Raw genomic sequence first — 20,470 nt, forward strand, 5'->3', positions numbered from 1 at the left:
ATGATATGGGTCATTTTTATAAAAAAGGATTATTTTTAAACCCCAAGCTATCTTGACATAGAATAAATGAGGTGTCTATTGACACTTTTCTTGTCCACAGTGTAGATATGAACATTTATTTAGAGTGCAGGATTAGATGTGTGTCTCATTTTGAAATTTTATTATGGGGTTCCTTTGGCCTTTTCCTTTGCTTTCTGTTTTAAGTACTAAATTCACTCCAGTCGATTTACACTGATTCTTGCCCCTCTTTAATTTAGCAAGGTTATTTCCAGACCATAAACAAACACGCGCAGCCCTTAAAAAAGATTGGTGAAGGGCTGGGGAGATAGCTCAGCTGGTAGAGTGCTTGCCTCGAAAGCACAAGGCCCTGAGTTTGATCCCCAGTACCGCAAAAAAAAAAAAAAAAAAAAAAAAAAAAAAAGATTGGTGAAGACAAAACTTTGCTCACCATTTGGCTTCAGGGGCTGTTACAGAAGAACGAAGTCTATCAAAAAGCTCTCACACTGAAGATTTAAAATGCAGTTGAAACACAAGGGAAATCCACAAGAGGGAGATGCTTGCTAAACCTCCAGAAAGTAACTCCCGCAAGGCACCTCAAAGAAGAGCTTTAAGAGAGTCACTGGGTCAGCCTGGGACTCAGAGCAGAAGGGAGCGGGTGTATGCAGTTGGTAGGGGCTGATGACCCAAAACGGCTGAAGGGAAAAGAGGGATGGGCTTAATGTCTCCAGCAGAGAGGCACTTCCTCGAACTAAATTCTTGAGTAGACGGTAAGACGATGTTACCATAGGAGAGCACAATTCTCACAACCTACCTCCGGTAGTCCCAAAAGATACGGGGGTGGGAGTCTTTGTAGGCACTTCCGCTTAGCAACCCCACGCTGTTGCTAAGGAGGGGCTGCCGCGGGGGTGACCCGGAAGTGGTAGTGTCAATTTCTTCGTGGCTGCCCTAGGTTTGTCCTATCAAGAGCGTCAGTGTACTCTGCGGGCTCCTGGCCGTGGGCGGGGTCAGCGCTAGTGGTTCCGGTTCGGCTGCTGCCGCCCCTCGGCTCCTTGCCTTCCCCCTCCCCTCCGCCTCCTCTCCTCCCTCCCGCTCTTGGGAAAGAGAAGCTACTGCTGCGGGTGGGTAGTGAAGCGCTCGGCGCCTCCGGGAGGGGACCGCGCCCGCCCGATTTGAGCCCTAGAGCATGCCCGTTCCAGGTACTTGCTCTAGCTTCGACGAGGTCCGGGAGGCTTGAGTCTGAGGGTGTGTTGTGTGTGTGTGTGTGTGTGTGAGAGTGAGAGAGAGAGAGAGAGAGAGAGAGAGAGAGAGAGAGAGAGAGTGTGTGTGTGTGTGAGAGAGAGAGAGAGAGAGAGAGAGAGAGGGTGATGGGTGGCTCTTACCCGGGTCGGGAGGGGGACGCTGGGATCCCGGGTGGGGCGCAGGCCGGCTTGTGTGTCTGTGGAGGGTTGCGGGGGCGGAATGGAGGGGGACACTGCTGGCGGATAGTTTCGGGTGGCTGGTTAGGGACAGACGGAGGAGGTGCCCCTTCTTAGGCAGAAGACTTTCACCAGTGCTGACCGGGAGTTTGCCACCTGGAGGGCTCGCTCTGAAAAGGGGGAGCATCATCTAGGGCCAAAAAGAGAGCATGGACTAGGAGGGGTGGCTTGGGCAATCCCATACTTTCCATTACCAGCTTTTCCTACCCACCCCGCTGAGACGGCGGAGTTTCTGGGGTTGTGGGGGTTCTGATTCGACTGAGCACGGTGGAGCCGCCCTTGGTAGAGCTGGGGCAGAAGAGTGGGTTATGAGACCTCCCTCCACCCAACTTCCGTGCGCTTCCCCCGCTCCTTCCTTTACTGTTCCCTTGCCTCGGCGTCCTATAGAAGCAGTGTCCCCCAAGTGTGCAGGCATCACGGCGTAGAAGAAAGAGGGTGGAACTGGGTCTGTTGCCCCTAAATAATACTTCAGATGTTTAGAAAGTGCCGGAGTGGCACGTTTAACCAAGTCCTCCAGCTAGATATATATAAATGGTACAATTTTTCTTAGAAAAGTGCTATTCTGAAGAGCACCCAGCTGTACTTGGACATTGCCTTGTATAGTAGATGTTCGTGCTTTGGGGAGGGTGGGAGGCAGAAAACAATGACTGGGAAAACGGTATAGATACAGAAGTCTAGGAAAGACATGTTGAGGCAAGCCGTGTCCAACCTCTTTCTTACCTGCCAGTAAACCTGCCCTAGTTTAAATGAAGCAGAAAAATCCTTTTCATTTGTTTCCTTGACTGAATTGTAGGTAGTTTAGTGATGTGTGTCTCAGAATAGATACGTGAACGTTTGGAGAGACAAAATTCTCTGCTGTTGAGCTGTCTTAATCTTTTAAGGAGATAATTGTGATCAAGTGGAAGTATTGGCTTTGAAGTAGATAAATCTGGGATTGAACCCAGACTGCACTACTTGCTAATTGTTGACCTTGGGCAAATCCTTTTTTTTTTTTTTTTTTTTAAATAAATAAAATGTGTTAAAGTTCTTACCAGTATTAGAAGGGGGATAATACATTTAAATAACAGCCCTCCCCACCTTGTCTTGTTGGACATTGAACTTAGGGCCTTGCACATACAGTTGAGCACTGTACCACTAAGCCACATCCCCAGCCCCTGTGTGTAATTCTTAATTAACATCACATTTCTTTAAAAGAGAATTAAAATTGGAGTATAAAATAGAAAGAGTTGTAATTTTAAGGTTAAAATCAACGTCAATTGCTCGAATCCAATTTAGACTAAAGTATTTGCAAAACTAAAGAATTCTTATAACTAATCTGTAAAAATAAATGAATATGGAATACATTTCTGCTGTTAAATCATTCATCATTAGAATATGGAAATAAATCCAAGAAGTGTGTGCTCTTTATATTTGTTGACTTTTTGGATTTAAAGTCATAGTTGATATAATCTATTACATCTCAGATTTTCAACTGACATGGTCTTTTGAACTTGTAGTTAGTAATTTAAAAAGTTGTACATGTACTTCTGTATTCAAAGGAATATAAAGGAGTATAAATAACTTACTTTAGGCTTTGTGTAGTGGTGCAACCTGTAGTATCAGTGACAGGAGAGGCTGAGGCAGGAGGATGGCAAATTAGAGGACAGCCTCTGCAATTTAAGTAGAACCTCAGCAACTTAGTGAGACCCTTGTCCAAAAAAAAAAAATGTGTTGGAGGCAGGCACACACCTGTAATCCCATTGACTAGGGAGGCTGAGCCAGGAAGATGTTGAGTTTAAAGCCAGCCTCAGCAGTTTAGCAAGGCCCTAAGCAACTTAGCAAGACCCTGTCACAAAATAAAACATAAAAAGGGCTGAGGATCTGACTAAGTGGTTAATCGCCCCTGGTTTCAGTCCCTAGTAGAAAAAAAAATGTTTTTTAATGTTTTTTTTTTCCTGTGAAAAGTTGATACAAAGTTTATAATTTAACCTTTCAGAGAGGTTTTTGAGTTTTGTGTAAATTTGAGTCATATTTAAATATATTTCCCTATATTTTTCTTTTAAAGGAAGTTGAAGTTATGTTTTGCTACAGTTATTCAACTTTTAAAATGGCTCTTCCAAGGATGCAAAGTCTTTTGTATATATCTAAACTTTTTACTCTTTTCTTGGATTATTATTTTTCATCAACTTTTATACCTTAAGGTAATATTATCTTGCTTTGATAAAGCTATCAGAAGCTACCATCCCCCCATCTCTTATAAAACTTTCCTAATACATTCATTTTTATGAGAGGATATTAGCCAGCCGGGTGCGATGGCACACACCTGTAATCTCATCAGCTCTGGGGACTGAAACAGGAGGATCTCAAGTTCAAAGCCAGCCTCAGCAATTTAGCAAGACCCTTAGCAACCCAGTGAGACACTGTATCTAAATAAAACAAAAAATAGGACTGGGCTGGGGATGTGGCTTAATGGTTAAGCACTCCTGGGTTCAATCCCCAGTACCAAAAAAAAAAAAAAAAAAAAAAAAGGATATTAGCTGTTAGAGCAAATTGTTCTATCTAAATTGTGTGACTAGAGACTATTAGGGATGATACTTTTCTCTGTGACAAGTATGCAACTGCTATTCCAAGGGTCTTTGCAGTTGTCTATAATGGAATTCACTTGCCAGGAAATCTAAAAATGACTAATCCTTAACCTTGGTTTGTATGTCTTGGATGATCTGAAAAAGATTTAGGTAAGATGTATATACACACATATACACACACACAAACACACACATATAACATATGTGTATATACATAAACATATACGTAATATATACATACACACACATATGTATACTATGACTAGAATCATATAATGAAGAAAGTAGATTTTTTTAAAAAATTTATTTTTGGTGCTGCCAAATCAGGAGTGAAAGAGAGTTACTGTGGAAATGTTAAAAAAAAAAAAAAAATTTCTAGGCACTGCTTTCTCTTCACACAAATCAAATGATTGTTCTTGCAGAGTTTATTTCTATTTTAAAGCACAGTTCTCTTATTTAATCTCTAATAAAGTTAATAATCTGTGTATCAATAAAAATATGGTATCATAACAAAAATTTGATATTGCTGATTTTTTTTCAGAAACTGCTTTAAAGGCTTTACATAAGTAGTAGATTTTCCTGAAAACTTTCAAATTTGTGAAATGATGGTTTTCTCTTTTTAACTTGTAACTTGTCTCTACCCTTTTCTGCCTAATGTAGAATCTCTGAGGGAGGAATCAAGATTAAAAAAAGAAAGAATTTACTTCAGAATTACCATTTTATAGTTTTATAGATTATTTATTTAGAGAGCTAAATTGGATTTTGACATTGGGATTGTGTTCAAGATGGACTCTGGAAAAAAATTAGATGCCATCTGTTTCAGATTCCTTCTTTCCCCACCCCTTCCATGTTTTGTGGCTTTGAATTCATCAAATTATTTTTCAGAAAAAGACAGCCAGTAGATTTGAATTATATATCAGTCTCCTAGTGAACTTGTAATAAAGAACTTGCATTTTTATGTTTAATTGCACAGGATAATGACAGGCGTTGGTTAAAGGTAATTATTTCAAACTCTGAATATTAGGTAGCTTCTTGCATCTTTAATTGTCATTCACATTTTAAACCACTTTTGTCAGTAGTGTTTACCATAGTCTACTTGTTAGTGGAAACAAATTGGATATGATGGTATGATAATAAGGCTTTATTAACATCTTAAAATTAGAAGAAAAGCATCTGAGAATTTTTTATTTTATGGTAAGCCCACTTGAATTTATCCTTCTGGTAGTGGGTTTTGCTTTACCTGTACGCACATTGCTTTGGTTTTATTTAAATGTCTTTACATTTAAATAAAATGCCGCATTTTGCCATTTTTCAGTTTTTATTTGTTTGTTTTTGTGAGGGTTCTGGGGAAAATTTGGATCTTAATATCTTAATAAATTCTGAAGCTAGATTATTGGATTTACCGAACTGAAAAAGACCAGAACTTGCTAAGGTTGTTGTAGTTGGCACTTAACATCAACCAAAAAGATTCAGACATCTTTGAGAAAATATATTCATATTAGTCTGGTATTCCAGAAATGGAGTGAAGCGAGAGCCATCTGGATAGAAGAGTCATGCTTTGTCTGCAGCAGACATGTTCTAGTGAGGTAGGAAGACAGATGGACTGCCCCTGCACTGTTGTATCTGCCCTCACCCAGAATCTTCAAGTGGTTCCTGTAGTTATGATGGGGGCTGGTTTGACAGGGATGGGAATTGTTTGTTTTTGTGGTGCTAGGAATTGAACCCAAGGCTTTGCACATGCTAGGCAAGTGCTCTACATTCCCAGCCCCCCAAATTAATCATCTCTCACTTATCACTATGAGATATGGACATACTTGGAAAAGGGATATTTTCTTGGTTGTTACCATAACCAGAGAAGCTGGGTGAAGAAGTAGCCATTGCTTTTCTCACCATAGAAGACTTGGTGCAGTACTTTTCTGGGTGCTGGGTAAGACAGTCAAGAGTGTTCCACGTGTTGATGTCTCTCTTCATCAAAATGCTGTGTGAATTTTCCAGGAAATAATAGCATTAGAACTACATTGATTTTTGTTGCTTTACATCTTCCAACTCCTAGTCTAGAAATAGGGTCATTGAAAACTTTTGGGCCTCAGAACCAAAGTATCATACATTTACATCTCTCTTGATAAGTTTCAAAATATTCCTTGTTGACTTTAATAAATGACGTAAATATTCTTTGTTGACTGTTAATTTATTGGTGCTTGAGTGTCCATGATAATTATCAGATTTTATTTTAGCCCTTATGATAAATTACTAACCACAGCTGTGGTCAAATAGCTTCCCAGCTGGATGTCTCCTCCATTTCCTAGAGGTCACTCTCTGATGCAGATGCCAGCGAGCAGAGGAATAACCAGTTGCCAGGAAAATGGCAAGGGATTTAAATTTTCACTAGACTAGAATTTTTGTAGTCTACAGTGACAGTATCTACTCTTTAAGATTATGTATGTCTTATTATAGTTGTTTCTATTTTATTTTATATATATTTTTTTTGGTGCTGGGGATTGAATCCAGGGCCTTCATGTGGTAAGCACATGCTCTACCACTAAGCTACCTTCCCAGCCCCTTTGTTAGGTTTTTTTTTTTAAAGATTGGTTTTAGATTTACAGAATAATTGACCAAATAGTACATAGAGTTGCATACGCTCTCCTCTTCCCAACAGTTTCCTCTTTTATTAGCATCCTGCATTAATATGGTACTTTTTTTTTTTTTTTTTTGCGGTGCTGGGGATCGAACCCAGGGCCTTGTGCATACAAGGCAAGCACTCTACTGGCTGAGCTATCTCCCCAGCCCCATGTGGTACTTTTATATAATTAATGAACCATTATTGATACATTATTATTAACTGTAGTCTATAATTTTAATTTAGGGTTTACTCTGTATTGTATAATTTTGTGGTTTTGACAAAACACCTAATGACATATATCCATCATTATGGTTTCTTACAGAATAATTTAACTGTTCAAAAATCCCATGTACTTTACCTGTTTAATTTCTCCTTTCCTTCCTGAATCACTGATAACCACTAATCTTTTTATTGTCTCTATAGTTTTGCCTTTTCCAACATGTCATATGGTTGTTATTATATAATATACAGCTTTTAAAGACTGATTTCATTTCTTTTACTTAGTAAAAAAAAAAAATGTTTCTTTAATGTTTTGTGATTTGATAGCTCATTCATTACTTATTTACTTATTTATTTATTTTGTGGCTCTGAAGATTGCATGCAAGAGTGCTTTATCATTGAGCAGCATCCCCAGCCCTTTTAATTTTTTTTAAATTTTGAAACAATTTCACTAAGTTGCCAGCATTCCATTGAGAGTTTCTTTGACTTCACATCCATACCTGCATTTGCTATTGTCAATTTTTTCTGTATTTTATCCATTATCTAGTAGGTGTGTAGTAGTGTGTCGTTGTCATTTTTTGTGGTGCTAGGGATTGAACCCAGAGCCTTGTGCCTGCTAAGCACGTTCTACCTTTGAGCTATACCCACAGCCCTCATTGTTCTTTTTATTTGTGATTGCCCTTTGACATATTATGTTGGTCATCTTTACACATGCTTATTTGCCCTCCATGTGTCTTTTTTGATGATGTGTCATTTGCCCATTTTGATGATGTGTCATTTACCCATTTTAAAATTGATTTTTTTAAAATTTATTTTTATTGTAAACAAATGGGATACATGTTGTTTCTGTTTGTACATGGAGTAACAGCATACCATTTGCATATTCATACATTTACATAGAGTAATGATGTTTGATTCATTCCGTTATTTTTTTCCTTCCCCCCACCCCTCCCACCTCTCTTTTCCCTCTATACAGTCCCTCCTTCCTCCATTCTTGCCCCCCTCCCACCCCCCATTATGTGTCATCCACTTATCAGTGAGATCATTTGTCTTTTGGATTTTTGAGATTGGCTTATCTCACTTAACATGATATTCTCCAATTAGATCCATTTGCCTGCAAATGCCATAATTTTATTATTCTTTATAGCTGAGTAATATCACATTGTATATATATATACCACAGTTTCTTTATCCATTCATCAATGGAAGGGCATCTAGGTTGGTTCCACAGTCTGGCTATTGTGTGATTTTTTTTTTTTATTGTTGAGTTTTGTGTAATTATTATATATGTTGGATAGAAATTCTCTATCAGATATGGTTTTTTCCACATATTTTCTTCCACTCTGTGGCTTGTTGCTCATCTTAACAATGTCTTTTTTTTTCTCTCTCTCTTTTTTAAAATTTATTTTTATTGTAAACAAATGGGATACGTGTTTCTCTGTTTGTACATGGAGTAAAGGCATACCATTTGTGTAATTGTACATTTATATAGGGTAATGGTGTTTGATTCATTCTGTTATTTTTTTCTTCCCCTTAATAATGTCTTTTGTAATATGAAGTTTTAAGTTTTTTATACAGTATACCCTAAATTATACTCTTTTTTCATATTGGTGCATTATAATTATACATAATAGTGGGGTTCAATATGTCCTATTCTTACATGCACATAACATAGTTTGATTAGTCTCATTCCCCAGTACCTTCTCCTTCCCTTCTTTCCTTCCTCTCCTGATCTGTTTGCTCTACTCTGTTGATCTCCCTTCTGTTATTGTTATTGTCAAAAGTTTTAAATTTTAATATATTTCAAGTTAGAAGTTTTTTCTTTCATGGATAGTGCTTTTGTTGTTGGACCTAAACATTTATTTCCATGTCCAAGATTTTCCTCCCATGTTATCTTTGAGAGTAAGCACTCTACAACTAAGCTGGGGAGGGCTGAGTGCTGTTAAATGAGATTTTCCTAACATTCTTGGATGTCATTAGTGTCATTGTTCAGAGTCTGGTTTTGCCTTACAAAAAAGATTGAGAGTAGGTCCTTAAGTGTTAATCGACAAGTTCTTAATTCTTTGATATGTGTATTAGAGCACTAGAAAGTGTAAGCCAACTGTAGTACCAGCTATAATTAAGGTACAGGTGGCAAGGGGGCTTGATAGGAGATCTTATTTCAGAATTTTTGACTTGTCATAAACCTTAAGGTCTTTGCCACTTAACATTTTATTGTTCAGGGTTTCAGATATAAAATTCTTGACTGCCCTCTCCAATGTTTGCTTCTTTCTGTTACACTTGTTGAAGACTCTGCAGAAGATTGAGCTGGCAAAGACTGTGTAGGAAGATACCAGAATAGTGGCATGGTTCCTTGATTTTCTACAAATCTGACTTGGGCTGGGAGTCTCTTGAGACATTCTTTCTTATATAGTCTAAGAACAGATTTTTTGCTACAATCCTGTATCAGTTGGCTTTATAACTGTCCTGTCCTATACTCTCTTTTTTTTGGAGGAGGGAGTTACTGGGATTGAACTCAGGGGCACTCTACCACTGAGCCACATCCCCGGCTCTATTTTGTATTTTATTTATAGATAGGATCTCACTGAATTGCTTAGCACCTCGCTTTTGCTGAGGCTGGCTTTGAATTCTAGTTCCTCCTGCCTTAACCTCCCTAGCCACTGGGATTATAGGCATATACCACCATACCCAACTCTGTCCCATACTCTTACAGTACCATATTCAAAACATCTTAACCTTTATTGATTTTGTAATATTTAAATATTTTGGTCATCTAGGATATGATGTAAGAATGGTTCAATAACTCCCTGTTTGGTGGGTTTTGTCTGCTTTTCCATTTAGTTAAATAATAACAGATTCAAGGAACTATCTGTGTGAAAACTCTTAGATTCTCCAGAGATAGATGTTCTGCAGATCAATCAGTATGCAAGTCCACTTTGTTTTTAATGGGATCCATTTGGTTAATGCCTGGGTTTTTTAAGTTTCATAGATTATGAAATTATAAAGCTGGGACTGGGGCTGTAGCTTAGTGGTAGAGTGCTTGCCTTACATGTGCAAGGCACAGGGTTTGATCCTCAGAACCACATAAAAATAAATAAAAATATTAAAAACAAGAAATTTTAAAACTAAAAGAAAGTTAAAGCTAAAAGAAAACATGGTGATGGTCTAGATAGTCCCTTTCATTTTTTAGCTGTGAATACATTAAGTGCAGAGGCTAAGTGACTTGCTTAAGATTGTATAGCTAGTTGTGAATCAGACTGCTGTCTAGGCCTCCTGATTCCCAGTGCAGTCCTATTTCTGATATGGCTACACTATTTTTTCATGTTAGTTAATGAAGAAATTATTGTTTTATTGGAAGTTTTCCAAGAAATTTGAGTGGACTATGGTATTTCTTAGAGTTCAAGTATCTGGTTAATCCACATGTCTTAATTGTTAAATAAGTTAGTGTATATTTCTTTCAGGTACCAGGTGCTACTGAATTTTTAGTTAACAGCAAATTTGTTATGTTTCACATTCTAGATAGAAATCGGCCAATTCAAAAACAGTGGTGAAGTTATTATAGCCTATATTTATTGAGCACACGTTTGGCAGCATTAAAATGAATCCTAATGTATTTTTTTTTGTACACTAGAGATAATCTGTTAATATTTAATGCCATAAAGCAACAATGGAATTCTGCTCTTATGTGATGGTGTATTTATAAAACTAGAGTGGAGTGTTATGTAAAAACTAAAAGTACAGATTAATTTAATATGCATCTGGTGAATTCAGGGCTTGAAGGATACACATCTGTTGAGAAAACAAATCATACAACTATTCAGAGCTTCAGTATCTTTAAATATGTATGCTTTGATTCTCTTTAACTGTTTTGAAACAGTCTTTAATGGATTTAGAAAAGGCCATTTGCTCTAAGGAAGCAACTTGTGAAACTATTTATCTGTTCTTATCTGATGCTGTTAATCAGTTTATTATTTGCTGTGGCATTTTGACACCTTTGTATTTTTCTTTTCAGTTCATTTATTGGAGAAGAAAGTGTAGCAAAATAAGTTTGTTGCAGGACTTCATTAAAGCAGGAGGAAATGTAGTTTCCTGAATTGGATGGATTAGAAATATTTTAAGGCTCTGAATTATATTTGAATTTTCAGTCAATGAAAAAATAATCTGAGTTGCTACTGTGTATTCATCTCCATACTAGTACTATAGGAATATAGAAATTAAAAATAGGGTCTCCACCTTCACCGATCAAGTTTAAGAAACAAAAAATAGGTAGTAAAACAATTTAATATGTAATGAAATGCAAACAATATAATCTGCGAACATTATAGGAATTTAGTATTTTAGTTCTTCTGTTCTTAGTTCTTATATGTACCTAAGAATCTAAGAATGGAATTGCTTGCCATATGGTAATTCTGCATTTTACTTTTTTTTTTTTTTTTCCAGTGCTGAGGATCAAACTCAGGGCTTTACATATTCTAGGCAAGTGTGCTACCTTGAGCTATAGACTACAGCCTCCTTTTTTACTTTTTAAGGAATCACCAAAATGTTTTTCTACAGTGACTACAACTACCCTATTTATATTCCTATCAGCAGTATACAGGGTCCTATTCTAGCTCTCTCTCTCTCTTTATTATTATTATTTTTTAATGATGGGGTACTAGGGATTGATAGGGCCTTGCACATATTAGTCAAGTACTCCACTGACCTGTACTTCCAGTGCTTTTAATTTTTTATTTGAAGACAGGGTCTTGCTAAATTGCAGAGACTGGTCTCAGACTTCTGGTCCTCCTGCTTCAGCCTCCTGAGTAGCTGGGATTACAGGTGTGCAATATCATACCTGCCTAAAATCTGCCATTTTAATCTTTTTTTTTTCCACACTAGGAAAACACTATACCACTGAGCTACATCCCCAGTCCATCTTAACCACTTTAAGTGTACAGTTCTGTGGCATTAAGTACATTCACATTGTCGTGCATCTATTACTACCATTAATCTCCAGAAAGTTTTAATCTTTGCCAACTGAAACTCTGTTGAATAAGTATATACATACCTTTTCAAGTTTCTACTTTTATTTGAGTATGTGCCCAGAAATGGAATTACTGGGGCATATGGTAATTATTTAATTTTTTGAGGAATTCAAATACCATTTTCCATTCTTGTCATATGTGAGAGTTCCAGTTTTACCATATCTATGCCAGCATTTATTTCGAGGAGGTGTTTTTGGTTTTGTTTTTGTTTTGTAGTGCTGGTGATAAACACAGGTCCTCACACATGCTATACCCAAGTACTCTAAGTCACACCTCTAGCCCCTTTTGTGGAGTTTTGATTTTATCTGTTCTCTTAGTTGTGAAGTGATATTTCCATTTTTGATTTGCATTTCCCTGATCACTAGTGATATTAACCATGTTTTCATGTATATTTTGGCCATTGTTATATCTTCTGTGAATATTATACTTTTTGTTACATCTTCTGTGAATGTTATACTTTTAACTACTTATATTTAGGTCTTGCATCCATTTTAAGTTCATGTTGGTTCATAGTATAAAGTAAAGGTTCTTTTTATTTTCCTTTTAGATTTCTAGTTGTTCCATTACTATTTGTTTAATAGATTATAAATTATTCATTTTCCTATTCTGGAGATTGATCCCAGCTTTACTGCTGGGCTACATCCCCATCCCTTTTTATTTTTATTTTGTGACAGGGTCTCACTAAGTTGCTTACTAATTAAACTTGCAAATCTTCTTTCTTTTATTTCAGCCTCCAGGTAGCTAAAATTACAGATGTTCACCACTGAGCCTGGCTCTACAGAATGGTCCTGATACTCTGTTGAAAATCATTTAATCATAAATGTATGGGTTTTATTCTGAATTCTCAATTCTGTGCATTTGATATATATGTAACAGTATCAATTACTATAGCTTTGTAGTAATTTTGAAATCAGTTAAGTGTGAGTCCTCCAACTTTTTCAAGACCATTTTGGTTATTCCTTGAAGTTGCATATGAATTTTTAAAGGTATAATTTTATAGTCACCCTATGGGTTACTGTATATGATTACAACCAATCTAAGTCCATTGTATTATACTACTTCACCCTTTGTACTACTGCCCTGTAACATGATTCCCAGTTCCTTCCTTCCATACCTTATAACATTCCTGTGATTCATTTAACTTATCATAATCTCTAATCACTTAATACATGTTGCTGTTATTTTGAACTGGTAGTTATCTAATCAATTAAGAATATGAAAAATTGATGAGCTTATCTTACTTTCATTTCTGTCTTCTGTAATGCTCATCCTTTATGTAGACCCCAAATTTTTACCCATGTCTTCTTTCTCTCTGAAGAGAAACTTTTGATGTTTCTTGTTAGGCAGGTTTTATGGTGACACATTCTATCAGTTTTTGTTTGAGAAAGTATTTCTTGTTCACTTTAGAAGGATCATTTCTGTAAATACAGAATTCTACTTTGGTGCTTTTTTCTACCTTTTTTTTTTTTTTAATTGGGGTTTATTTCACCCTCTCTTCTTTTAGGGTTTATAAAAAGAAATGTCTCTAGTAGAGAGCGTCTGCACCTGGACTTTTGTTTCTGGTAAGTTGTGCTTCTCTGTATCTCTCTTTCTCCCCCAGTTTATGAGGGGTGTTAGTTTGCCCTGTGACCTCAGTTCTCTGATGGATCTAAGAAGAGGTCTCATTTTTTTCTTGTTATGAGGATGGCTAATGATGACTTCAATCTCCTTTCATGTTGGAGCAGTTATGAAGATTTCATGTGACTTCTAATAAGAGCTTTTCAATTTCTATAAAGAAAGGCCATTGGAATCTTGGCAGGGATTTCTCTGAATTTGTAGATCAGTTTAAGTGGTATCACTATCTTAACAATGCTAAAAAAGGTCTTTCAGTATATGAATACAGGATGTCTTTCTAATTACTTAGTTCTCCTTTAATTTCTTTCAGCAGCATTTGCTGGTTTTTGATATGCTAGTCTTACTGGTCTGTGTGTAAATTGAGTCCTTGACAGCATTTAGTTGACTTTAAAATAAATCTCTTCTTTCAAAATCTGTCTTTTTAATTGGAGAATTTAATTCATGTACATTTAAATAACTTTCAAGAGTGTATGTCTGCCATTTAACTATTTGTGTTCTGTGTCTTTTTATTTTCTCAATTCCTCCATCTCACCTCTTTTTACAACTGTTTTTCCTACTATACTATTTTAGTCCCTTTTAGTTTGCCTATTTTTTAGTTTTTTTCTTAGTGTTATCCTTAGAATTACAATTGACATCTCAATTTTATACCAATCAAGTGTGAACTAATATCAACTTAGTTTGAGTAGTATACAAAAATTTGCCCCTAAACAACTCCACATTCCACTTGTCAGTTATTGTCAGAAGTAATATGGTTATATGTTGTATTCCCATTAACATAGATTTTCATTGTTTTATGCATTTGTTTTAAACAGTGTAACAAGAACAACAAAACAGACATTGTAAGCCAATGATGTAATAATACTGGCAGCAGTTTCTCCTTCCTTTTCTTCCTCTTCTCCTTCCTCCCCTCTCCTCTTTTCTCCTCTTCCCCTTCCTCTCTTCCTCCTCCTCCTCTTTCTCCTTTGCCTTCCTTCTTGTGAGATGGGTCTTGCAGTATTGCCCAGGCTGGCCTCAAACTCTTGAATTCCTGGGTTCAAGTGTTCCTCCAATTTTAGAGTTCAGAGTGCTGGGACTATAGGCACATGTTACAGTGGCTGACTTAGTATTGGCTTCTGTATATACCTATGTAGATTTATTCTTTGCTTTTTATGACTCTTAGTTACTTTGTATTGTCAGCCCAAGGAACTCCTTTTTAAATTTCTTGTAGGACAGATCTACTTGTGACAGATGCCATCAACTTTTATTTATCTGTAAATGTCTTAATTTCTCTCTGATTTTTTTTTGTTTATTTATTTATTTTTAACGTTTACATAGGGTAATGATGTTTATTTTTTTTCCCTTCCCCCCCACCCCTCCCACCCCTCTTTTCCCTCTACACAGTCCTTCTTTCCTTCATTCTTGCCGCTGTCCTTAGCCTAACTCTAAACCTAACCCTAAACCTAATGCTAACCCCTCCCACCCCCCATTATATGTCCTCATCCGCTTATCAGCGAGATCATTCGTCCTTTAGTTTTTTGAGATTGGCTTATCTCACTTAACATGATATTCTCCAATTTCGTCCATTTGCCTACAAATGCCATAATTTTATCATTCTTCATTGCGGAGTAATATTCCATTGTATAAATATGCCACAGTTTCTTTATCCATTCATCAACTGAAGGGCATCTAGGTTGGTTCCACAGTCTGGCTATGGTGAATTGAGCAGCAATGAACATTGATGTGGCTGTATCTCTGTAGTATGCTGATTTTAAGTCCATTGGGTATAGGCCAAGGAGTGGGATAGCTGGGTCAAATGGTGTTTCCATTCCAAGCTTTCTGAGGAATCTCCACACTGCTTTCCAGAGTGGCTGCACTAATTTGCAACCCCACCAGCAATGTATGAGTGTTCCTTTTTCACCACATCCTCGCCAACACCTATTGTTGCTTGTGTTCTTGATAATCGCTATTCTAGTTGGGGTGAGATGAAATCTTAGGGTAGTTTTGATTTGCATTTCCCTTATTACTAGGGATATTGAACATTTTTTCATATATCTGTTGATTACTTGTACATCTTCTTCTGTGAAGTGTCTGTTCATTTCCTTCTCTCTGATTTTTGAAGAAAAATTTTTCTGGATATAGAATTCTTGTTTTTTTTTTTTTTTAATTTTTTAGTTGTAGGTGGACACAATACCTTTATTTTATTTTTATGTGATGCTGAGGATCAAACTCAGGGCCTCCTTCATGCTAGGCAAGTGCTTTACCACTGAGCCACAATCCTAGCTTCTGGATATAGAATTCTTGATTGATGATTTTTTCTTTTGGTATTTAAAATTCAACTGCCTTCTGGTCTCCATGGATTCTGGTGAGAAACTGTTGCTTTTCATCTAACAAGGATCCCATGTAGGCGATGAGTTACTTCACGACTTTCATGGCTCTTAGCTTTGACAATTTGACTGTAATGTATTTTGGTGTTTGATGCCTTTCAGTTCATGTTTTTGAAGTTAGTTGAGATACTTAGATGTGTAGATTCATGTTTTCCATCAAATTTAAGAAGTTTTCAACCATTAATTCTAAAATATCCTTTTCATCCCATTTGTCCCCTCTTGTCCTTCTGAGATTTCCATTATATGTATGATGGTACACCTGATGGTGTCCTACAGGTTCCTCAGGCCTTTTCATTTTCATTCTTTTCCCAGTCTGCTCTTCAGAAGGGATAATCTCAATTTACCTATCTTTAGGTTTGTTCCTTTTTTTTTCTTTTAATATTTTTAGTTGTAGATGGACACAGTGACTTTATATATTTACATGGTGCTGAGAAAATTGAGCCCAGTGCCTCACACATGCTAGGCAAGTGCTCTACCACTGAGCTAAAACCGCAGCCCTTTAGGTTTGTTCTTCGTGCTCAGACCCATGTTAACTTTTTCTTTATTTTACCTTTTAGCTCCAGGATTTTTCTGAGTTCTTCTGTAATTTCTACTCATTGATATCATCTATTTGGTGTGATGTCATTTTTTTTTTTTTGGTTTATTTTAGTTATTTGAACACATTTAATATGGTTGATTTTAATCTTTACCTAGTTAAGTTCTTTGCCTGGGTGCCCCAAGGTCAGTTTTTAATAATAATTTTTTTTTTTTTTTAAGAATGAGCAATACTTTCTTGTTTGTTTGAATTTCTTGAATTGTTTGTTTGAGACTGGACATTTTGAATATTAGAATATGACAACTCTAGAATAATCAGATATCTCCCTCTCCAATTTATTGTTGCTGCTTAGAATGGGATGTTATTTTTTTTAGTTTACTTTCTAAACAATTTTGGTAAAGTCTGTATTCTTTGTGTGATCACTGAAGTTTGTTTATTAGCTTTAAACAAAACAAAAACCCCAAAGGTGAAAATACTCTTCTACTTTTGGTTTTGTGCTTGAATACTCCTATGGTTTTTAGCCAGGCCATTTATAATTCTGTCTTAGCCTTGCCAGCTGAAAAGTAGGAGCTAAGTACCCTAGAAATATTTGAGAATGATTAAACAAATTATATCTCATAAGGACTATCCATTTTTACTGTTTTTATATAGTCAACATTTACCTTTTGATCTTGAACTTTTCATCATTTCATAGGCAAGGCTTTGTCCTCTTTGAAATTTAACTTCCTGTTTTAGGACAGTACTGACAGCATAAACCTCTTTATGCACTCACCTATGATTAAACTAAGGTTACATCCTAGGTATTAAAATACCACCTCCCAGTTACTAAACATACTTTAAATCTAAGTTGCCACACTTACCACTACTGATTTCAGGGCCATTGGGATTTATCTATGTGTGGACCAGGTTAGGACAATGAATTTTTTTCCTTGGTAAAAAAATTTTAGTATTAATTATTTTTTTAAAATATTGTATATTGTATATGTGAATGGTGATACCAATTTGTGATTGAGAAGGTTGGGATAAGAAATGTTGAGTTGAATGTTGACTTATCTATGTTTAGAATTCAGAACTTTTATTCCTTAGTCTAGTTCTTAACATTCATTCCCTCTCTGTAGAACATTCTTCTTTATTCAACCATGGATTTCTTGCACTGGCTTTATTCTTGTTATAAAATATACTATATGCCATCTATTTTATGGTACTAGGGATTATACCCAATGGCATTTTACCTCTAAGCTACATCCCCAGCCATTCTTATTTTTTATTTTGAGACAGGATCTTGCTAAGTTGCTGAGGCTGGCCTCGAACTGATCTTCCTGCCTCTGCTTCCCCAGTTGCTGAGGTTACAGATGTGTGCCATCATGCTCAGCTCATTGGCTTTCTTTTCGTACTAAAATATATTATGGTGTTGAGTTAATTTTTTCAGAATTATCAAGAATTTTTTTTACTTGGAAGGAGATAAGCATTGACTCCACTTAATTTTTATAAATTATATTGATTCCTATGTCCAGGATGAGCAAGTACAAAAGTGAGAGAATTTAATTTTATCTTTAATTAGAGTGACCAGAGGAGAGTTGAGATCTCTATTTAAGGAGAGTAGTCTCTGGTATGCCCAACAAGAGATTACTGGTTTTAAGGTAATAAAGTACCTATTCCTAGAAGTGGATTACTGTAGATCTTGAAATAATTATTCACGAATCATAGCATATATATCTATAACATACATGATTATTTTATAACATTCTAATTTAGTGCAACTTAAGTAATGTCATACAGTACAAAAGATAAGGTGTTACGGATTTTGATATAATGTATCCTTCAAGATAGTAATTACTTGTTTTTCTGGTGGTATTTTTACTGAACTCTTGGGTTTCATTGACTCTTGTAAATGTCTTTTTTATTTATTTTTATTTATTTATTTATTTTGCGGTACTGGGGATCGAACTCAGGGCCTTGTGCTTGCGAGGCAAACACTCCACCGGCTGAGCTATCTCCCCAGTCTTTTTTAAATAGCTTTTTAAAAAAATAACTTTTTATTTTTATTTATTTGTTTTTTTAATGTAGTACTAAGGATGGAACCCAGTGCCTCACACTGAGCTACAACCCCTGCCCCATAAAAATCATTTTAAATCTAAATGTTAGTAAGACTTTGTTATTGTAAGATTTTTTTACAGAGGTAAGCATTATCATTATAAAACATTTCAGTTACAGATTTATAACAGTTTGTCCTTTGATTTCATTGAGAAATTTAAGTTTTATGTTTATTTTTTAACATTTTGTTTCTTTTTTTTTTTTCATTTTGTTTCTTTATATATGCTAACTTTAAAAAATTATATTCTTGTTACAAAATATGCTATATGCCTTCTATTTTCTTGCTTGAAATGCTTTTTTTTTTTTTTAAAGCAGCATCTCAGTATTTTGTCAGTGTTTTGAAAATGTGGACTAGGTATTTAGTTTAACTGTTCAATTTATATGATTATTTCATATGTGGCCACTATGAAAATTTGAACAATGTAAAATGTTATAAATAACAAAACAAAACCACATGGAATACCTTCTAGAAAGTAATTTTTATTACCAGTTAAAATTTTTCCAGTTTGTTCAATGATAATATTATATATAAACATTTTTAATAAAATTCAGATTATAGAGGTTTTTTTGTAAATTTTTAGTTTATAGATGGACACAATACCTTTATTTTATTTATTTATTTTTATTGGTGCTGAGGACCAAACCTAGTGCCTCACATATGCTAGGCAAGTGCTCTACCACTGAGCCACAATCCTAGACAGATTATAGAGTTTAATATCTTTCTCTACTTAGTATTGAGAACTTTATTCCATATAATCTGATAGTTATTTAATGTGTAGAATACATATAAATTATTTAATTATGCCTTTTTTGGTTTTTGGATTACTTCATATTTTTGCTGTTAAAAATCCTGAAGCAAAAAACAGGGATGAGAAGAAAGAATTCTGTGGATAGCCCCACATCTCAGATCAGGTTTGTTGTTTTTCTATAGGGGTCTTTCTTATTTTACCAATAAAGCATTTGAGCTATAGTCAGAGGTTACTATTTTCCTACCCATGGCTTTACCCTTTGAACCTTTCTGTGAGTCAGTATTTTTTTCCCCACCCTTGAGCTTGTGAAATCATTCTGACTTCCTTTTCTATAGAGGATGTGCTTTGAAATAGTAGTCATTTATTTATTAGTGATTCCATCCTGATTCCCTTTGTTGGCATATTATAATATTGGGGCTGCATTTGTTTTTCTCATAAAGTGTACTTCTGATTGATTTCTGATAGCCACAAAGAGTAAGTAACTTATACTCTGTCTATAACTTTGAAATGACAGACTTTTCAGAGAGTATTTGAGTTTGGCTGCCCATAGAAATTTGCCAACATCCTGAAACAGTTACCTGATAGAATGACTGATGGTACAGTAATCATATTTTTTATATGATTAATTTTCAACCAAAGGTAGAAAAGGGAAATCAGCCAGTTTAAAATGATCGTGGTGTTCATTTTAATGCATAAATAATGTAATATAAATAATTGAAAATCAAAGGAAAAATGAGAGTTTCACTACCCTAACACATAAATCATTTTTATTTTTCCATTCTTCACTTTTATTTCTATACAGTTATGCCTAGTTTTTATAATTAAGAATATTGAGACTGTTTAGAGATCTTAGGAGGGGTCAGAAAGACTGGAAAGTAATACTTCCTCATAGTAATTTGTAAAAGAAACCTTTTAGGAAGGAACTCTTCTGTTTTGTAATATTGGGGCTTGAGCCGAGGGCCTCACATATGTGAGACAAGCATTCTATCACAGAGCTACATTCCCAACCACCTTTTAAAATTTTTTGTTTTGAGACAGGGTCTTGTGAAGTTGCCCAGTCTTATTTTATTTTATTTTATTTTTATTTATTTTTTTTATTTTTATTTTTATTTTTATTTTTATTTTTTTACATTTACATAGGGTAATGATGTTTATTTTATTTTTCCCCTCCCCCCACCCCTCCCACCCCTCTTTTCCCTCTACACAGTCCTTC

The 20,470-nt window shown here is 35.6% G+C and overlaps 1 protein-coding gene across 8 annotated transcripts in view; it reads left to right on the forward strand.

The window, feature by feature from the left end:
- The first annotated feature begins 1,035 nt into the window (after positions 1–1,035).
- Positions 1,036–20,470, forward strand: part of Csnk1g1 (casein kinase 1 gamma 1) — a 165,441-nt gene continuing 146,006 nt past the window's right edge. For 5 of the 8 annotated variants that reach the window (XR_007106393.1, XM_047535725.1, XM_047535758.1 and 2 more), the window contains exon 1: positions 1,036–1,196. The gene's annotated coding sequence lies outside the window, so the exon portion shown is untranslated. Of the gene's footprint in view, positions 1,197–12,632; positions 12,725–13,406; positions 13,465–20,470 lie in introns of all 8 variants that reach the window. The other 3 variants (XM_047535740.1, XM_047535767.1, XM_047535731.1) reach the window with 2 other exon arrangements.

The sequence above is a fragment of the Sciurus carolinensis genome, chromosome 2 (assembly GCF_902686445.1).
Source record: "Sciurus carolinensis chromosome 2, mSciCar1.2, whole genome shotgun sequence".
In the NCBI taxonomy this organism is placed as follows: Eukaryota; Metazoa; Chordata; class Mammalia; order Rodentia; family Sciuridae; genus Sciurus; species Sciurus carolinensis.